Source organism: Paroedura picta, chromosome 13 (assembly GCF_049243985.1).
Source record: "Paroedura picta isolate Pp20150507F chromosome 13, Ppicta_v3.0, whole genome shotgun sequence".
In the NCBI taxonomy this organism is placed as follows: Eukaryota; Metazoa; Chordata; class Lepidosauria; order Squamata; family Gekkonidae; genus Paroedura; species Paroedura picta.
The window spans coordinates 42,964,498-42,985,031 of NC_135381.1; the positions used below are offsets into that span (position 1 = coordinate 42,964,498).

Genomic DNA, 20,534 nt, shown 5'->3' on the forward strand with positions numbered 1-20,534 from the left:
AGGATGACAAACTGTCCCATCCATCACCTTCCTTGTCACATGTCAGAATTCCTTAGGCTATCTTTGCAACAACAAGCTCTTTAGTAGGAGCCAAGGATGATGCTGACACTTGAAACTAATGAGCCCAATTTATGGATTTATGCAGTTCGCAATTCTTGGCTGCGTTTCAAGGAAAGGGTGCTTTTTCTCAATAACGGCCTGTCGGCCTCTCTATCAGTTTGTTTATTGCATGTAACAAGGTTCCACCTTTCTGCAATTTATGTCTTTAGAGGGAGTTACAAATATATTTCAGCAAGGATGCTTCTATTCCCAGAGGTGGTAGGTGGAGACACTGGTCTTTGAACAAACTAGGAGGTCCCATTCCCCCCTCGAAGGCTGCACCTGAAGGACTATACCCTTTGGCATGCCCCCCCCAAGGATGCCCATGGGTAAGGTGTCCAGTTTCTAGTTAGGAAATTCCTAGATATTTTTTTTTTGGGGGGGGGGGTACCTAGAAAAAGTGAAGTTTGGAAAGGACAGGGACCTTAGCAGGGCATAATATCATACAATCTACTCTCTAAAGCAGGGGTAGTCAACCTGTGGTCCTCCAGATGTCCATGGACTACAATTCCCATGTAGTCGTGGGAATTGTAGTCCATGGACATCTGGAGGACCACAGGTTGACTACCCCTGCTCTAAAGTAATGGTTCTCAACGTTTGGGGGTTGAACGACCCTTTCACAGGGGTCATGGCAGGGCAAGCAGCTTGGCTGGGGGGGATGCCATCCACACAACAGCCTTGCAGGGTAGATCAAGATAGAGCGTTCGTCTGTTGGGAGCAGTAGAAAAGAGCGAGATCGGCATGGTGGGACAAGAGGCAGAACTGAGCTGAGAAACCCCAGAAAAAAACCAATTTATATCCAATCACGAGCAACGGATCTTCACGCCATTGATCAGTTTCGGTTTAATGTCTGTGAAAGAACCCTGGCATCGTTTCATGGTTGGGGGTCACCACAACACGAGGAACTGTATTGAAGGGCTTGAGAACCATTAGGAAGCTTGAGAACCACGGCTGCCAGCCCAGAATTTCCTCAGTTAAGAGCCAGTCGGTCTGTGCACGAAGCTCCACTTTCAGAGTCACCAAAGGGCTTTTAAAAAGACAAGAGAAGAGAAAGCATAATTTCGATGTGGAGAAGATAAGCAAGGCTCTGGAAAGCATCTCCAGGCTAATTGCTCCAGAGACCTTCTGACAGCGTCCCCAAAGAGAGAGACGGAGGAACGATTTCCCCGGGTACTTCTCTTCCCTCACAAGAGTTGTCGCCTCAGAGTCTTGTGTGTTTGCACAATCTTATTTATTTAGGGAGGTTGGCATCTTCAAACAGGCAGAAGAAACCTATCTATCAGTTAGATTGCTCAGGGATGATTCCTTAGAAGCATTTCTCTGAGAAGCTTAGTGGGATCTCCAGCACAGGCCATGGCCTCATGCTTCCAACTTCCAGATGGGACCCGGAGGCCTCCCAGAATCTGGGCTGCCGGGTTTCGCAGATAAAAGAGGGCTGGCCGCATGGGATAGTCCAGACTAGAAAAATGCAACCAGGTGGCTGGTACAAAAATGTAATATTTTTTATTTATAATTATTCCAATTTATTGTGTAGATATTGCCTTCATATCTATGATGTACAAACATAAACCAAAACGGGCTCCGGATAAACACCAAAAAAAAAATTTTTTTTCAATAGTCCGTTTTCAAAGTTGTTTTCTTCCTCGGTGCTTTTAATCATATAAACAGGCCCTGGGGCTCAGGGTTTCCTGGAGGTAGATGGGGGTTTTCATAGCCATAGAGTAGTAAAGAAACCTCCATGGAACACTAATTATATCAGTGGTTCTCAACCTGGGGGTCAGGACCCCTTTGGGGGTCGAATGACCCTTTCACAGGGGTCGCGGCAGAGCAAGCAGCTTGGCGGGGGGGGCACCATCTACACAACAGCCTTGCGGGGTAGATCCAGATAGAGAATTCGTCTGTTTGGAGCAGCAGAAAAGAGAGAGATCGGCATGGTGGGACAGAACTGAACTGAGAAACCCTGGGGAAAAAAACAATTTATATGCAATCCTGAACAATGGATCTTCATGCCATTGATCAGTTTTGACTTAATTTCTGTGAAAGAACACTGGCATAATTTTATGGTTGGAATTCACCACTACATGAGGAAATGTCTTAATGGGTCGTGGCATTAGGAACCACTGATTTATATGATAAAAACGGGCTATTTTTCTAACGGGCTATTGGGGGGGGAAATTTTGTTCATCCGGACCCATTTTGGTTTATGTTTGTACATCGTAGATATGAAGGCAATAGCTACAGAATAAATTCTAATAATTATAAACAAAAAAGATTCTCATTTTTGTACTAGCCCACTGGTTGCATTTTTCTAGATTTCGCAGATAGGCACAATTCCTCCCCCAGCAGCCTTCTTGGGGGGCCAGCTGGGGGCAAATGGCTGGGAAACTGCTGCTGCCAGTCACGTGGTCATGTCAGCCCAGAAGTGGCATCACATGAAATTCACTCCAAACTGTAGGATGAAACTACGAAGTTGGGGCGAAAGCTAGAGCACCACCCCTACACAATGATATCACTTCGGGGTTACATCAGAAGTGAAGTCTCCATGTTGCTGGAATCATCACAACATTCATCAAAGCTTTTCCACCTTAACGCATCAAGCCTAGAAGCTGTTCCACGTCAGACTACAGGCCAACGTTTACACGAGGGAAAGTTGCAGATAAATGCCATGAAAATCTATGATGTTGCCAGGATTATTTGTATATGGAAGAATGCTAAGGCTCCCCAGAGTCTCTCTGCATGAGTCACCCCTCCAAGCTGGCCTTCTTCCAATCAGTGACTCATGCCGAAAGCCAAGAGGGGGACTCATCTGAAAGCAAGGCGTATCTCCCATTCTGATTCAGAAACGAGCAAGCTCCAGCAATCAGAGGTCTGGAAACACACGGCTGTAACGATATCAGGATGCTTGCCGTTTTATTTCCAGCCCCCTCCTAATTCCAATATCCAACCCACTTACCCACGGCTGTGATTTCCCAGATACCCCTTGCTCTTCAGATGGTTCCTCCAGCTGCGAAAGACAAACGAAAATCGGGGATGACCTTCGCTACCGCAGCCCCTGGGATATCAAGCATTCCAAGTGAGAGCATTTGTCCGGAACAATGTTCAATGATTAGGAGCTTTAATTAATTCTTCTCCGAGTTTGGAAGGGAGTGCAATTTATCCGCCTGCCCACTCACAGGAATGGGGCTGCAGAGCTAGAGGCAGGGGCGACGGGGTGGGCTGGGGAGGCACATCATGGAAGGTGCTCAGAATTGAGGGGGCCGAGAACAGATACACAGACTCACTGTTGGCACTGTTGGCACCGGCTGTTAGAACCCAGGTGAAATGCTCCCCTCAAAAGAGGACAATGGCCAGCAATACCCATCCGGCCCCCCTGCCAATTAAACAGAGTCCCTTCTAAGTATATATTTCTGAAGGACAGATATGGCCGAATGCTCACTGGTTCTGCTCACTTCCTGTTCGCCAGTTGCCAACAGAAAAGAAAGAAGCTTTATCCCACTCAAGGAATATTAAGCAACCACTGGGCACTGCAATCCTGGCCAGCAACCTGTTTGGAACACATATGAACATATGGAGATCAGGACATCAAGGTCATTATTGTCTGCTCAGGCTGGAAGCAGCTCTCCAGGTTGAGGTCTTTTATAGCGGTTACCGCCTGGCTCTTTTTAACTGGAGATGCCAAGGATTGAACCTGGGACCTTCTGCAGGCCAAGCAGGGGCTCTTCCATGGATCCATGGTGGGAGTGAAGCCAACCCCACATCATGCACCTGCCTTACCTTTGGTCCCTTAATAGTATCCCAAAGGCAGGACACACATCATTAAGGACACCTATCATTCAGTCTTCATTTCCATGCCACCTGCTGGGCACCTCCTTCTGAGGTGAGGGGGTTTAGCCCCCCGAGACCGGTTCCTAATCACCGAATCTGTCAGTTATTGATTTCATTACATCCTTGCCACCGATCCTGGTTTCATAACAAAGTGATCCATGGCAACGTACCCTTATCCGGCAGGATGTTTACCAGTTCTGTACCAGCCTAACCATAACAATTTCAGCGTGTACCTTGACAACAGTGATTTGCCTATTTATGTGTCAGCATCTGACATTTTTCTTAACTATTACTCCTTAACTCTTCTGGCTCCGGTTTTGAAAGGTTGGGCTTTTTCATCAGGGCTACCAAACCACCATCCCTGACTGGCGATCAAATCAGTGGTCACAACGGCCTGAGATGGATAGCTGACAAGATAATTGACTGGACCTTCACCCTTCACCCTTCTTACCACTATCACAACAACTAAAAGGCTAGCAGGAACTTCTGGGAAGTAGCCTTTCCCTGGAATCAGAGCCTGGCTAACATTTCAGAATCACAGGGAGGGAGTATGGCTCAGTGGTAGATCATCTGGTGTGCAGAAGGTCCCAGGTCCAATCCCTGGCATCTCCATTTGAAAAGACCAGGCAGGAGGTGATGTAGAAGACCTCTGTTGAGACTTTAGAGAGCTGATGCCAGTCTGATATTGATGGACAAACAATCTAATGCAGTCCAAAGAAGAGTTGGTTTTTATACTCCCACTTTACCAGAAGGTGTCTCAAAGTGGCTTACGATGGCCTTCCCTTCCTCTCCCCATGACAGATGCCCTGTGAAGTACGTGGCACTGAGAGAGAGCTCTGATAGGACTCCTCAGTCAGAACAGTACTATCAGGACTGTGACTGGCCCAAGGTCACCCAACTAGCTGCAGGTGGAGTCGGAGCAGGGAATCAAAGTTTGCTCACCAAATTAGAAGCCCCCACTCTTAACCACGCTGGCAGTTTCAGCTGTTCTTGCCAAATATCAGTGAAGAAGAGCCAGAGAACGAAACCCTCCAAACAGAGAACCAGCTTGGTGGAGTGGTTAGGGGGGCAGACTTCCAATCTGGCAACCTGGGTTTAAAATATCTGACAGTGGGTGATGTGAAAGACCTCTGCCTGAGACTTTGGACTGCCATGGAACGGGGTTGTGGATCAGTGGCAGAACATAGAGTCCTAGAATAAGAGAGTTGGAAGGGACCTCCTGGGTCATCTAGTCCAACTCCCTGTAATTTTATCCCATTGGTTCTAGTCCGTCCCTCCAGGGCAAGAGAGAACAGCTCTGCTCCATCCTCCATATGGCACCCTTTTAAATACTTAAAGATGGTTATCAGATCCCCTCTCAGTTGTCTCCTCTCTATGCTAAACAGAGCAAGTTCCCTCAACCTTTCTTCATACATCTTGGTCTCCAAACCCCTCACAATCTTTGTTGCCCTCCTCTGGCCACGTTCTAGTTTGTCAACATCCCTCTTCAATTGGGGTGACCAAAACTGAACACAGTACATCCATTTGGTATGCAGGAGATCCCCGATTCAATCCAAGACAGCTATTTGTTCTGGGAGGACTGATCTCTGTGGTCTGTGTATGATTCCAGGAGATCTACCCATAAAGATCACAACTCCCTTGCAGATGAGGAGGAACACAGTGAGCAGGGAGAAGAGGACAGCCAGTTTAAGGGTGCCTCTACCTCCCAAGCAAAATGGCCAGGCAAGGCAGCCTGCTGACCAGTCATACAATGGATTCAGGAACATTAAGCACCTCCCCTCCAAACAAAGATATATAAATAGAAGATGTGAGATTTTTTTGTTCTAAACACTGGGGAATAGGGGAGAAAGCATGGAGTTATTTCACAAACCGGTCCTGAAAAGGAGTGTAAGTTTAGATTGTAACAGGTTCAGACAGCCGTAACTGAAAATGAAACAGCAGCCACAGAAAATTATATGACTGCCACTGAGACAAAAACAATGTACCATGATACATTTAAGCCAGCTGGAATTAAAAAAAATAGTCTTGGACTGGTGCTGCAAGACAACCAAGGATGGTGACAGAAGAAAAAGAAGGACAGCAGCTCATTGCTGGGACCACCACCGAGAAGGCTCTCTCTAGGGACGCCAGCCTCCAGAGATTGGGAGATCTCCCAGAATCACAGCTCATCTCCGGACTATGAATTGAGATCCCCTGGAGAAAATGGATGCTTTGGGGGGGGGGCTCCCTGACATTAATGCCCCACTGAGAATCCCTGTCCTCCCCACCCCCAAATTTCACCTTCAAATCACTCCCCCCCCCCCCCCGCATCTGCTGCTAGTGGCCAGGCAGTAGTGGGGTCATGTCAGAAAACAGGAGGGAATGTTCACATTACAGCAAAGCCTTATACGTCCTACCTGCACATGAGTACCTCTGTCTGTAAAAAAGAGCCAACATCTCCTCAATGAAAAAGAAGACTGGCACCTCGATAAATACTGTTGTTTCAGTCACAAGCTCTACTTTACATGCCTTGACTGTAACATGAAAAATACTCAGGAAACAAACAGGGAACCGTTTGTACATGGATTGTGTGCGCATTCATTGTAGCTTATAAAAAGAATTCTAGTCAACCTTGGTGTATGGAGTGTATTGACAAATAAAAGAAATCGGTACTATATTAGTGATTGTATCAAGATTTGTTGATGCTGTGCTATGCAGATCTCTTTGTGATCTTTTTTTTTAACACTATTTCATCAATGCAAGCATGGACTTTGCTAATATCGGGGGAAAGGAGAAAGAAATGAATGGCTATCAGTGAAGTCAATCTGTGCCCAGTTTAGAAAGGAAAAATGTGATTTGTAGGATGACTTTCACACTGGAAACAAGACTGAGCAGCAAGGCTGGGATTGGCCACTAGAGGGAACTTTGAAGGCGGGGTCATGAGAGGGCAGGACATTTGCCCCATGATGTCACAGAAGTGGCCCTGCCCACCAACACCAACTCCCCACCCCTAGAGCATCACTTGGAGCAGCAGCAACAAAAGCTAAAGCACATTCTTTTGAAACATTTTCATTCAGTGCCAGCAGATATGGCGATGGCCATTATAAGCAAGAGCTTTAAAAGCAAATTAGATCATTGTAGGAGACCCTTTTCAGTTACTAGCCATGATGATTAAAGACAAACCTTAATATTCAGAGGTGGTAAACCTCAGAATATCAGCGCCAGGAAGAAACAGCAGAGCCTCGGCCTCTGTGCTCTAGAGCAGTGGTCCCCAACCTTTTTATCACCGGGGTCCACTCAACACTTGACAATTTTACTGAGGCCCGGTGGGGGGGGAGGGGGTAGTTTACTCCTCTACTCTCAACCACTGCCCTAACGCTCTCTGATCACTATGGTAATGTTTAAACATCCCTTCAAAATAAGATACAGACACGCCACAACAATGAACATAAGGAACATTTTATTTTCGTGGAAATTTTAACTCATGACAATGACAAATCAATGGGAACCCTGAGCTTGTTTCTCTGCAACGAGATAGTCCCATCTGGGAGTGATGGGAGACAAGGACACCCAAAGTGCGTTGTAAAGGGCCGGGGGGGGGGGGAAGAAGGTGTCTTTCGTGGCCCACCTCCAATTAGTCGACGGACCACATGTGGTCCGCGGCCCACAGGTTGGGGATCGCTACTCTATATGTTTGCTCCTCCAGAAGACGTGGTTGGCCACTGTGTGAGACAGGATGCTGGACTAGATGGGCCACTGGTCTGATCCAGCAAGACTCTTCTGATGTTCTTATCAGGGGAAGGCCATGGTCTCTCTGCCCTATTGTTGCCCATCCAGAGGAGCTGGTTGGCCACTGTATGAGACAGGATGCTGGACTAGATGGGCCCCTGGTCTGATCCAGCAAGGCTCTTCTGATGTTCTTATCAGAAGAAAGCCATGGTCTCTCTGCCCTGTTGTTGGCCATCCAGAGGATCTGGTTGGCCACTGTGTGAGACAGGATGCTGGACTAGATGGGCCACTGGACTAATCCAGTGGAACCCTGGGGTTTCTTGATAGCCCTAGAATGGTTGGGAGCTAATTAATTTTTAATATATTTTTAAAATTGGTTAAACATTTATCAAGTGATATGACCATATATGGTCACATTGACCACCCCCTCCCAAAATGGCCAATGACAGGCCTGGAGGGGTGGTAAGGGGAGGGGCCCCTAGAGGACATATCCACAGCTCTGCTTCCTAACCATATTCTGCATGATGGCATCACTTCTGCAGTTTCTCATAGCCTCAAGAACTTTTCAGGGATTTCTCAATGGTAAAAAAGTGGAGAAAGGCTGGTCTACTCAGACTGGCAGCAAACTTCCAGGGCCTCAGATAGAGGCCTTTCACATCATCTTCCACCCAGTCCTTTTAACGGGATTGAACCTGTGACTTTCTGTGTGCCAAGCAGAGGCGCTTCCTCTGAGCCATGGCACAACTTGGCAATCCATGGCATAACAAGTGTTTTTCCTCCGAGTGCTGCCTCTTTTTTCCTTTCCCCCTCTGTAGCCAAAGATGATTTACATGTTTGTTTACTCCCAGCTACATTCATCTGAGTCATTCAACAGCCTCTCTCACTAGCACATTACAATGAATTTGCAAGAGAATGTTTGTGGCGCTCAGCATATTTTAGGCTGCATCCCAAATTCTCGGCCATGTCTCCCTGATAGGTTTGAGGCGAGGTCTCTTTTTGATAATGGCAGATTCAACACAAACGAAGCAGATCAGCAGACCGCCAGTCTGAACTGCCCCTGCCTGAGGGCCGGGAAGGGCAGAGGACAGAACCCGTGTCAACCAACGGCGAGGTCCTTGTGTACTGGGGTTTTTGGAAAGAAGGATCGAAAAGAAATGCCTTAAATTGATCCAGTATAGTTGCTTGCTCTAGGTTAGGACATTGATGGAGCTTGGGAGAGGTGGAGCTTAGGGAAGGTGGGGTCAAGAGGGACCCCAATGGAGTATAATGTCATACAGACCACGCTTCAATGCTGCCGTTTTTTTTCAGGGGAATTTATCTCTCTAGTCTGGAGATCAATTCAAGAAGAAGAAGAAGAAGAAGAAGAAGAAGAAGAAGAGTTGGGGCCATTCCGCACAAGGACTAACGTTGCCAATTGCTTTCACAAAGCGGAAACGCTATTTTAAATAGTTGAATGTCGGTGTTCCGCATACCTTCATTTGTAGTGGAATCCAGTAGCGTTTCATTCGTTCCCCACAGGTTTCCAGTCTCGCAGGAATCGCTAGAAAGGAAGCGATTTTTTCTGTGCTTGTTCCCGCCCCTGGCCTTCAATCAAACAGAACAGCCAATGGGCAGTTGTTATCATGCTGCCGAAAAGCCCCTTTCCCTTTAAGCACAGGTTTAAAAAAAACAATGAATATGCAATGAATATGCGTTGGTTTGTTGCAACGGAGAGACCCATCTAGCTGGCGTGTGAGCTGGTGATTCATTGTTACCACACTCCCCCGAGTGGAAAAAAAAATCCCCCCCCCGCACAGGTGCAATTTTTGGCCAAAATTAAAGGGAACTGGCAAACAGGGGGCTGTGTTGTGCTTGGGGACTTAGGGGAGCTTTAAATCACTTCTGTGGAGGGACTGTAGCCGGAGAAGCTTGCTGGGTGAATGAAGCCTCGCTGGTTCGTTGCTTTCCCCGCTCCCTCTGAGGGAAAAAAAATGCCAATCGCTTTGCCGGAAGTTCGGAGGAGAGAGCTAGGGGGAGGAACTTTGTTGCAGCCGCTACATTGAGAACGCACAGGTCTTTTTCGCTAGTGTTGCAGGTTGTTGGCAGGAGTGTAGCGATTTTCTGAGGGTGAATCCACTTTTCCCGATTCCCCGAAAATCGCACCAGCGAAGGGATTTTGGCGCTAGTGTTTCAGGAGTGTTGCAGATTGCTCACAACGTCATGCGGAACACAGTTTTAGTGGCAAAAACAAAATGTAAGACTAGTGCTATATTAAAGTTGTGCGGAATGGCCCTTGGTTCTTATATGCCCCTTTTCTCTACCCAAAGGAGTCTCCAAGTGGCTTACAGTCCCTTTCCTCTCCCCACAACAGACACCCTGTGGGGTGGATGAGGCTGAGAGAGCCCTGATATTCCTGGCTGCATGTGGAAGAGTGCAGAATCAAACCCAGCTCACCAGATTAGAAGTCCGCGTTCCTAAGAGAGCCAGTTTGGTGTAGTGGTTAGGAGTGCGGACTTCTAATCTGGCATGCCGGGTTCGATTCTGCACTCCCCCACATGCAGCCAGCTGGGTGACCTTGGGCTCGCCACGGCACTGATAAAGCTGTTCTGACCGGGCAGTGAAATCACGGCTCTCTCAGCCTCACCCACCCCACAGGGTGTCTGTTGTGGGGAGAGGAATGGGAAGGTGACTGTAAGCCGCTTTGAGCCTCCTTCGGGTAGGGAAAAGCGGCATATAAGAACCAACTCTTCTTCTTCTTCTTCTTCTTCTAACCAGTATACCAAGCTGGCTCTTGCCTAAGAATACCTGGGACCCCGTTTTGGTTGCTGATGTTCGGAAGTTTATGGATACTGATAAGTTGAAAATTAGAAATATATTCTTTAAATAAGAAAAAAAAGGCTTTCATACATTTGTGCCGTTTTGATTTTGATTCTTGACTTCTTGTTGTTCACGGGAAATCTACGGTGTTCTTCTACTCACTCCGAAGCCGGCAAGTTAATCCGGGAAGATCCTTTTCCCTCTTCAGAGTAAATGGGCCGTGGTCAGGATCCCTTTTTACCCAGATAACTGTTCAGAGATCATGAGTATGCCCACTTGGTTTTTTAAAACAGACCACATCAGAGGGTCATGGAAGATTCCATTTTTAACAGGCTGGTTATATAAGTCTAAAGGTCAGTTTACTCTTGTCTGAGGGCACGTCGAAAAGAATGCTACCTCACTAAAAATATCCTTCTTGCAAGAAGGTCAAATTCAATCTACTCTGGGGAGAAGCTTGGAGGGAGAGCTCTTTCTAAATTAATTACCCGTTTTAGTTCCCCTTCAGATGTAATAAACCATTTGTAGAGACAATGTACATAAAGGCTCCGCAAGAGGTTCACAGAAGGGCAACAAAGATGTATCTGGAAAACACAGAAGGGCAACAAAGATGTATCTGGAAAATCTCTTGAGCAGGGGTAGTCAAACTGCGGCCCTCCAGATGTCCATGGACTACAATTCCCAGGAGCCCCATGCTGGCAGGGGCTCCTGGGAATTGTAGTCCATAGACATCTGGAGGGCCGCAGTTTGACTACCCCTGCTCTTGAGGAAAGGTTGAGGGAACTGGACACGTTTAGATGGGATGGCAGAATGGAGACACCACGGCCCTCTTGAAATATCTGAAGGACAAATGCGTGTCTGTCATTCTGGGGCCAAGCAGAGTCTAACAGACCTCAACCTGGAGGGCAGGTTTGAGCTGAATGTTAGGAAATATTTCCTAATGGAGAAAGGACTTTGACAATGAAAGCAATTACCTGGGGGGGGGGAGTTCTCTTTGACTTAGGGGTGCCAACAGGCTGGGTGAGGGCGGATCCATTGCTTTAAAATGCGCCCAATGAGAGCTTGAATCATCCATTAAATCTCTGTTACAAGCAAAGGGCATATTGCTCCAACCCAGATGGCTACCTTACTGTCACAGGAGGCTTTCCTGTAGAATCTGGATTGCCATTTGTGAGAAATGAGCAGCCTCCGATTTCCTGTGGTGGCTGAACCAGATGGCCCCTTCTCAGCCTTAAAACGATGTGCCTCAACAGCTGTCCCTGTTGCTCACAGGGACATCCACACATTTCAAATTCACTACGATTGCCAGTTCCAGCTTGGGACATCTCTGGGGATTTGGGGGTATGGAGACTGGGAAGGGCAGGGCATCATCCCATTGGGCCTACCCCCACCAGAAGCCGTATCCTCCAGAGAAGCTGCTCTGAATCATATGGAGATCAGTCCTAATGCCAAGAGATCTCCAGCCAGGACCTGGAGGCTGGCAACTTTGACAGTTAGAGCAGTTCCCCAGTGGAACAGGCTTCCTCAGGAGGTGGTAGGTTGTCCTTCTTTGGAAGTTTTTAAACAGAGGCTGGAGAGCCACCTCACAGAAATGCTGATTCTGTGAATTTAGGCAGATTGTGAGTGGCTGGGCAGAAGGGATTGTGTTCATGCTTGGCTCTTATGGTCTTTTCTTGCATGCCCAGGAAAATGCCAATCTCCCTTTGGGGTGAGGACGTGAATTTCTTTAAGGCCAGACCAGCCAGAGATCCTGGGGTTTGGGGGACAGGGGGGGTGCCATCTGAACATGGAAGTGGGGTCATTGTGGTTGGGCAGATAGTTGTGAGCTTCCTGCATTCTGCAGGAGATTGGACCAGATGACCCTTGAGGTCCCTTCCAACTCTATGATTCTATGCTTTTATTATTCACACCCTAAAATCCACAAATATCCTTGCATATCACTGACCCTCTCACATCCCAAGGTTTGCAATTTAAGGAAGCCTTGCGACATTTTTGTTTGAGTATCTAGCTAACTTTGTCCTTCTTTAGAACTTAGCTCCCACTCCGCGTCCCACACAGAGGACTTGTGTCATTTTGGGGGAAATGTCTCTGCTATTACTGCCTGCCTGAGGAGGCTTACAAAATAAAATGTGATATTATGAAAGTTATTAAAACCCGCCCTTCAGAACACAAAGCAAAGCACAAAATAACGTAAAACACGAAGCAGTTTAAAACAGGTCTTAAGCATTTCTGAGGCTAAAAACGGACTGTAAAAGAATGTTTAGAAATATCAGTCCTTTGGTTAAAACCATCGCTAAGCAGAAACATCTAAGCAGAAACATCTAGAGGGAAGTAGCACAGGCACAAGGCAGGCCATGAGGGGGAAGGATATTCCACATGCAAGGGGCCACCACTGATAAAGCCCGGCCTCTGGTCACTCTAAAGCAGGGGTAGTCAAACTGCGGCCCTCCAGATGTCCATGGACTACAATTCCCAGCGAATGCTGGCAGGGGCTCCTGGGAATTGTAGTCCATGGACATCTGGAGGGCCGCAGTTTGACTAGCCCTGCTCTAAAGGCACGAGCACAGAGGACAGGACTTGTGAGGGAGAAGCTTCCAGAATATCCCTGAGAGGAAGCTCAGTCAGGCCGACGGAGTAAGGGATTTGGGGTGGAGATCTCCGAGATCTTAGTCGGACAATCTGACAACTACATCATTCAGGTTTGCTGGCTTTGACTTAAAACTGTGAAAGACAGAAATGCAGCTTTTTCAACTACGATGGGCCTAATGTTAGTAGAATAATCTTTTGGTAGAACAAATCTGATACTTTGGTAACCTTTCAGATCCATCCATCAGTACTGGAAACCTCTTACACTGAAGAGACGCTTTTAAAGACAACAATATTCAAACCAAACAAAAGCCAGTGTGAAAGACAAGTACAAAGACCAGAAGTTTTTTGCTCTATTCATGTTGTGTCTCTACAAAGAGGTGGCCAAGCTTTGGCTCTCCAGATGTCTATGGGCTACAGTTACCATGAACCTTCTTTCCAATGCTGTGTGGTTCCAAATATTGCAATAATAGGGGTGCAATAATAATAATCTAAAATTAAACAGTGATAACAAAGGCAATATTTCGGCTGCCTAAGCTGTACTCAGTTTTATGTTGCTATATAAAAAATAAAAGAACAGATATATACCCCCAAAACAATTCCTCTCTCTTTCTCCTTCATACTGCTTCTTAACATGGGAGAGGAATGGGAAGTCGACTGTAAGCCGCTTAGGGAAAAGCAGCATATAAGAACCAACTCTTCTTCTTCTTCTTCTTCTTCTTCTCCTCCTCCTTCTTCCTCTTCTTCTTCTTCTTCCTTCTTCTTCCTCTTCTTCTTCTTCTTCTTCCTCTTCTTCTTCTTCTTCTTCCTCCTCTTCTTCCTCTTCTTCTTCTTCTAAGCAGATTGCCAAAATACACACCAAAAAAAAGATCCTATTTGAATGGCTGCAAAAGGCTATCACGGATACATAACATTTTGCAACTGAAATAGTGACAGGTCTGCTTTAATATTTTCTAATGAAAGCGGTAATGTCTCTATATGATCTATATTTTGGACCAAAGGAAAGATTAAAAGATTTCTAGGCCAGAAAAGTGATAGCATTCATGGTCGCGTGATACAGGATGTCTGTGTACACTACCTACACCACAGTCATACTGTCAGAATTAGGGCTGCAAGGGCCAGGTTGGGAAATACCTGGGCGCATTCTGCACACAATAGATAATGCACTTTCAAAGCACTTTAGAAGTAGATTATCCTGTTCCGCACAGGAAAATCCAGCTGCAAAAGCACACTGAAAGTGCATTATCCAAGGGCCCATTTTTGCACACATTGGATAATGCACTGCTTTTGCATCTGGATTTACCTGTGCAGAACAGGATAATCTACTTCTAAAGTACTTTGAAAGTGGATTATCCAACATGTGCATAATTGACCATGGTGTGTAAAATGGGCCCTGGAGATTTTGGGAGGTGGAGCCTGAGGAGGGGAGGAACTTTAATGGGGTTCAGTGTCATAAAATTCATCTTCCAAACCAGCCATTTCCTCTTGGGGAACTGATCTCGGTCATCTTGAGATCAGTTGTAATCGCTGGAGGTTTCCAGCCATCCCCTGGAGGTTGGCACCTATAAGCAGAGTATGGTATCATACGATCCCTCCCTTGCAGAACTCTAGATAGTAGGACATTAAGGCACATCAATATCAAGGCATGCTTATAGCAAGGAATAGCCAAAGGGTCCAGGGCTAGGATCCTAGGAAGAAATTCCAGATGCTAAAAGCCAGCAGCTGGCAAAGTCAGCCTCAGGATTGGCTGACAAAGGAATTGACACCAGAAACGAACCACTGGCCATTAGGAGTCTCCGGACTCTCTATCGACAGCACCACAGAGTAGAATTTAGCTCAGAAATCTAATTTAGAACCAGCGCAGAAAGAAGGGAAGACAATTCAGCAACACTCTAAGCGCCCTGTAACTGATTAAAAGATATTCATGGTTTGGGGCTATGACAAATAGCCTAGAGATGCAGGTTGACAAATTGCAGCCAGATGCAGAAACCATTCAGAGCATCAGTTCATGGCCAGCACTGACTGGGAAAGGCAGAGCCTTCTTTTCTGGCCTGACACAGAGTCTGGAAGATTCTTGGAGGGGCTCCTAGTGCACAGATGTGCCCCCTTCCACGGTCCCCTTTTCTAATTTGGATTTGGATTCAATGGTTTGGGGCTCATGGCTCATATTTGCTATGCACTCTGAGCACCCAGCATGATTGCCGAAAGAACCCCCCCCCTCATTGGATTCCTAGCTCAGCCAGCAGCACCAAGTTCTAGGAGGCCAGTAGGTTGCCAACCTCCAGGAAGTAGCTGGCGATCTCGGATTATAGCTGATCTTCAGACAGCAGAGAGAGGCAGGCAGCAGGAAGCAGTGGCTGCAGCTGTGCAAGGGTGCATTAGCCTTGATCACTCCACCCAACAAGCTACAGTAGAAGCTGCACCACAAAGAGAGAGGGAGCTGGCAGAGTATAGTAGCGACTTCTCCTGTCCTCTGGGTTGCTACTGAAGAATGTCAGAAGAGCCTTTCTGGATCAGACCAGGGAGGATCCATCTAGTCCAGCATCCAGTCCCAGACAGGGGCCAACCAGCCCCTCTGGACTGGAGGGCCAACAACAAGGCAGGGAGGCTGAGGCCTTCCTGAGAACCTCAGAAGAGCCCTGCTGGATCAGACCAATGGAGGTCTGGGAGTCTGGGGGTCCACCTTGTCCAGCATCCTGTCTCACACAGTGGCCAATTAGTTTCTCAAGACTGGAGGGCCAACAACAGGGAGAAACTTCTTCTGAGAACCTCAGAAAAGCCCTGCTGGATCAGACCCATGGTCTACCTAGTCCAACATTCTGTCTCAGACAGAGGACAACCAGTCTCTCTGGACTGGACGGCCAACCACAGGGCAGAGAGGCTGAGGCATTCCTGAGAACCTCAAAAGAGCCTTCCTGGATCAGACCTGAAATGGTCCATCCAGTCCAACATTCTTTCCCATCCAGTTCTTAGGAGGCTGAGACCTTCCTAAGAATCTCAGAAGAGCCTTTCTGGATCTGACCAGTGTGGGGGGGTCCATCTAGACCAACATCCTGTCACAGACAGGGGCAAACCAGTTCTTGAAGACTGGAGGGCCAACAACAGGCCAGAGAGGCTGAGGCCTTCCTAAGAACCTCAGAAGAGCCCTGCTGGATCAGACCAGTGGGGGTCCACCTAGTCCAGCATCCTGTCTCACACAGGGGCCAGCCAGTTCCTCCAGACTGGAGGGCCAACAACAGGGCAGAGAGGCTGAGGCCTTCCTAAGAACCTCAAAAGACCCTTCCTGGATCAGACCTGAAAGGGTCCATCCAGTTCAACATTCTGTCCCATCCAATCCAGCATCCTGTCCCACACAGTGGCCAAGGCCTTCCCCTGACCCTTGGATTCAAAGGTCCTTTAGTCACCCTGGCTTCAGATAGAGCTCTCCCTCATGCCTGTGTCTAATCCTCTTTTAAAGCCATCTTTGCTTGCTTGCCCTGATGGGTTAGGAAGATGTCTACGGAATCCAGAAGGGCTCAGTCCTGCCATGCCACACCAGTGTCCACGGCAGGTCAGTATTCAGCCCTCCCTCATAGACTCTTGGCCCTCAGCCATTGCCTGGCATGGCCAGGCCCAGACACCAGTAGTCTTCCCCCAGCTGGAGATGAGCAGTGTGCCTCTGGAACGGACTACAACAGCTGGTGTGAAAGCCATATGGGGACACCCATGAATCAGACTGTGTGTCCATCAAGGTCAGTATCTCTTACTCAGACTGGCAGCATCTCTTTGGAGTCCTGGGCTGAGGGTCTCCTACTCTGATCCCTTTTAGGCAGACATTCTGGGGATCGATTGCCAGGAAGAGCAGATGCTGGACCTCTGAGCAAAAGCCCCTGTCTGTCATGCACAGCATCTAAAGGAGCCCCTGTTCATTGTAGCCAAGCAGAGGTGAGACACCTGGTGCCTTTGGAGGAGTGCCAAGAGTCTCCCAGGATTCTAGGAATCAAACAACAGGGATTTTGTTTTCTTTGGCCAGAGTTTGCACATGGAATCAATAGCAATTCTAGGATACTTAACTGTGCAAAACAAGCCTATGCCTCGTTCCTTCCTTACAGGACGCAAGGCATGCTCAACAGTCTCTTCAACTGTACAGTGCGCCGTTCCCTGATAATGTATTGATCTCCTTACAGAAAGAAAAGCAGAGCGACAAGTCGAGGAAAACTATAATAACCAGCTATGTCCAGAGATGGGACTGTGAAGGCTGGTTATTTGTGTCATAAATCTTGTGCTCTCTTTCCCGTTGATAAACTTGTTGTATACAGTAGAGCAAGGATAGGCAAATGCTGACAAATGCTGGCAGGGGCTCATGGGGATTGTAGTCCATGGACAACTGGAGGGCCACAGTTTGCCTAGCCCTGTGTTAGAGGGAAGGGGGAAATGGCCAGGGGCTCACTCAGCACTTCAGCCCTGACACGCTGGAAGGGACTGTTCCCAGGAGCAATGCGCACTCTGCACATGGGCCCCTCTGCCCTCCCAAGACCCCTCATGGCTCAAACGCAGGAACAAGACTCTTGGGCTTAGGGCGATTTGAGAAGGGGTGGGGAATTCCAAAGTACTCCAAAGCTGCTTTTTCACCACATCATTTCTGCAGTAACTCCGTCTTTTTGACAAAGCTCTTCTTCGGAGAGCCGGAGCAGTTCCACGGATTGTTTTGGTTGTAAGAAGGGAAAGTAGGGAAGAGCCGGGAGCCCAAATGATTTGCCCAAGTCCCCGACAGCTACGGACGAGCCAAAGCCACCATCCCAACAAAGAGGGGCCCACTCTGATGGCTGAACCCGAGTCTTTTTCCTCATCCTTCTCACCCCGGCATCGCCTTAAGCAGGGCCCGTTTTAAGTTTTAACCAACACAACATGTTGATCAGTCCCTGGTACGCCTGGCGGAAAGGCTGCTCAGACCAAACTAGCAGGACAAACGCACAGGAAGCTGACCAAGGGGGAAAAAAACCCAGAAGTCCGGGCCATTCTGGCGGACCTTCAGGAATCCTTTCAGACTGGGCGATCAGGGGGACTCACCAAAGTGCAGCGAACTCACAAGGCATGTAATTTGGGGGGAAATGCACCTAAGGTCTTAGAAGGGTAACGTCATGGCAGCAGTGGATGGCCCGAATGTCTGGAAACAGTCACTGCATCCGTGAAGTCCCAGGGAGACAGAAATTGAGCTAACATGGAATTTCCCAAAATATCAGGAGAGCTAGCAAACGGTCGAACACCCCAGCCGTCTCACAGGAGAAGAACTCAATCTGATGCGCAGCCTTTGGCGGCAAAGAAAAGCTCCCAGTGACATCATGTCTACCTTTCCCATTTCCAAAGGTTGTTTTTGTGTGTGCAGGAACTGGTGTGTGTCTCTCCCTCTGCCTGTGAGAGAAAACAAGGAGCTGTGGCATCACAAACGGGCCCCAAGAGAAGGGACCGCTGTACTGTCTTTCTTCCTGGCTTTTCACTGTTCATCACCATGTGTGTGCTTCTCGTGGACATGCTAGTCCTTCATTCGAACCATGCAAAACATTTTAAAAAATGAGGGGGTCAGCCAAGCCAATGCAAAAGAAACTGTGTTGCTCAGGTTGAAGATCCCCAGTCCCTCTTTATGGCTCTGGTCATACAGACCAGGTGAGCCGACTGGCCCCTTAGCAAATGTCCTGCAAGGGGACTAGCCACCTACATAGCCTCTGTGGCCAATTCCGTTCCCCCATCACCTTTTTTGGGTGCACACTCACAGCAAAGCAAAGAGGGGAGCTGATCTGGCTGAAATGAGCAGCCTTTCCATCTCCCCCTCCTCGGGATGTGACAGGTATTGAATTTACTGTCTTCCTCTGGCAGAGAAAGAGAGATGCAACGCAACAGTCCCTGCCCTGGGACAAGACTAGGGTGACCAGATTGCCCCACTTTTGGAGGGACACCTGGGGGCCCCAGGCAAATTGTACTTATGTTGAAATTTAAAAAATATTACAATACTATTTTTGCATTCTATGCGTTTTTTGTTTCTCCTTATAGACCTTATAGACCGAATTTTTAATCAAGACCCCCCCCCCCCGTCAAAGGTGTCCCTCTTTACCAATGTTAAAATATGGTCACCTTAGACAAGACAGAAAGAAGTCTGGAGCAAGCAAAAGTGTGTGTGTGGGGGGGGGAGGGTATTGGTGGTTTTTAAATGAAATTAAAGGCTGATTTGGGCGTCAGGGACTTTGCTGTGCTTTGGACAGATTTCCAGGCTCTATGGATTCATTGCCGATTTTACCCTAAATGGCCTTTCCAGGAACCTCACAGGGGGCCTGAGCTGATGTTACAGCATAACAACAACACACATACACACCTTGCACAGAGGGAGGTCTGGCTGCAGCTGATCCTGGTACAGGTGCTCCCAAACAGGTAAACCCTTGCAACCCATCTCAGGTGCAGGACTGTCCTTGTAAAAAGCAGCCACAGTCTGCAATTTTCAGAGGTGGGGTTGTTCTCCTCCTGGCAGACCCCAGAACCCCCCCCCCCCCCGCCCAAGTGACCAGGGCCCTGGTGCGGCTCCCCATGCCAAGAAGAAAGGAACGGCTCTGTGGGTCGCTGGCTTGGCTCCCGAGGAGCCTTCCTTGGCAGGTTTCCTTGGAAGTAAGTCCCTGGAACTTGGCTGCCAACCTTCCTCCCAAGACCTGGCTGGAGGACGCTGGCCACCGCTGGGTCTCATCCTTTCCCCCCTCCCGGCGTGGCCCTTTCCGGGCTACCATCCGTGCGCTGCGAGGGGCGGCTGACCTGCTCTGGCCAAGCTAAAGCACCAGCCCCCCCCCCCCCCCCAGCCCCTTTCCGAACAGCGCATTTTTGCAGAGCATCCCTCGCGGCAGGTTTGCAGAGCCCTCTTAGGCGCAGGGCTCCAGGGGCGCCGGGCACAAAAGCCCCCTCCCGGCTGGTCCCCCTTCTGCAGCCAGGAGAAGGCTCCCCGATCCAAAGCCCCCGGGAGGATCCGCGCAGCGCCCCAGCGCCCCATCCCATCCCCGCCCGGGCGCGCTCCGGAGGACTCACCTAAGCGGCGAAGGACTCCCGGGCGAGCTGCGGCCGTCCCGCCGGGGGCGCCCCGGGCTGCTGGGGAGGAAAATCCGAGGGCAGCGGGGCCACGGGAAGGAGGGGCCGGGCGAGCGGCGGAGGGAAGGCGCGGAGCAGCCCGGCCAAGCCTGCCTGCTAGCCGGCCCCGCAGCTCGCTCTCCCGCTCTCGCCCTTCGCGCTCTCGCTTGGCTCCGCGCCCGACCCCCGCGCCAGCCGCCGCCGCCGCCGCCTCCGCTCCCGGCACGCAGGCAGCAGGCAGGCAGCAGGCAGCAGGCGGGGGGGGGGGTTGCGCAGCGGCCGGGGAAAGCAGCGCAGCGCAGCACAGAGCACAGCAGAGCAGAGCAGAGCAGAGGGGGACAGGGGAGCCGGCGCGCAGGACCCCGACCAGCGCCCTCCCGGTCCCACTCCCCCGTCGGGAAGAGGAGCCAAGGCCAAGGAGATAGGAAAGGGGTGGGGGTGGG

At 49.0% G+C, this 20,534-nt stretch overlaps 1 protein-coding gene across 2 annotated transcripts in view; it reads right to left on the reverse strand.

The window, feature by feature from the left end:
* TRPC5 (transient receptor potential cation channel subfamily C member 5) overlaps nucleotides 1–20,312 on the reverse strand; it is a 199,168-nt gene extending 178,856 nt beyond the window's left edge. For both annotated transcript variants that reach the window (XM_077307922.1, XM_077307921.1), the window contains exon 1: nucleotides 20,053–20,312. The gene's annotated coding sequence lies outside the window, so the exon portion shown is untranslated. The remainder of the gene's footprint in view (nucleotides 1–20,052) is intronic.
* Between the last annotated feature and the right edge of the window lie 222 nt (nucleotides 20,313–20,534).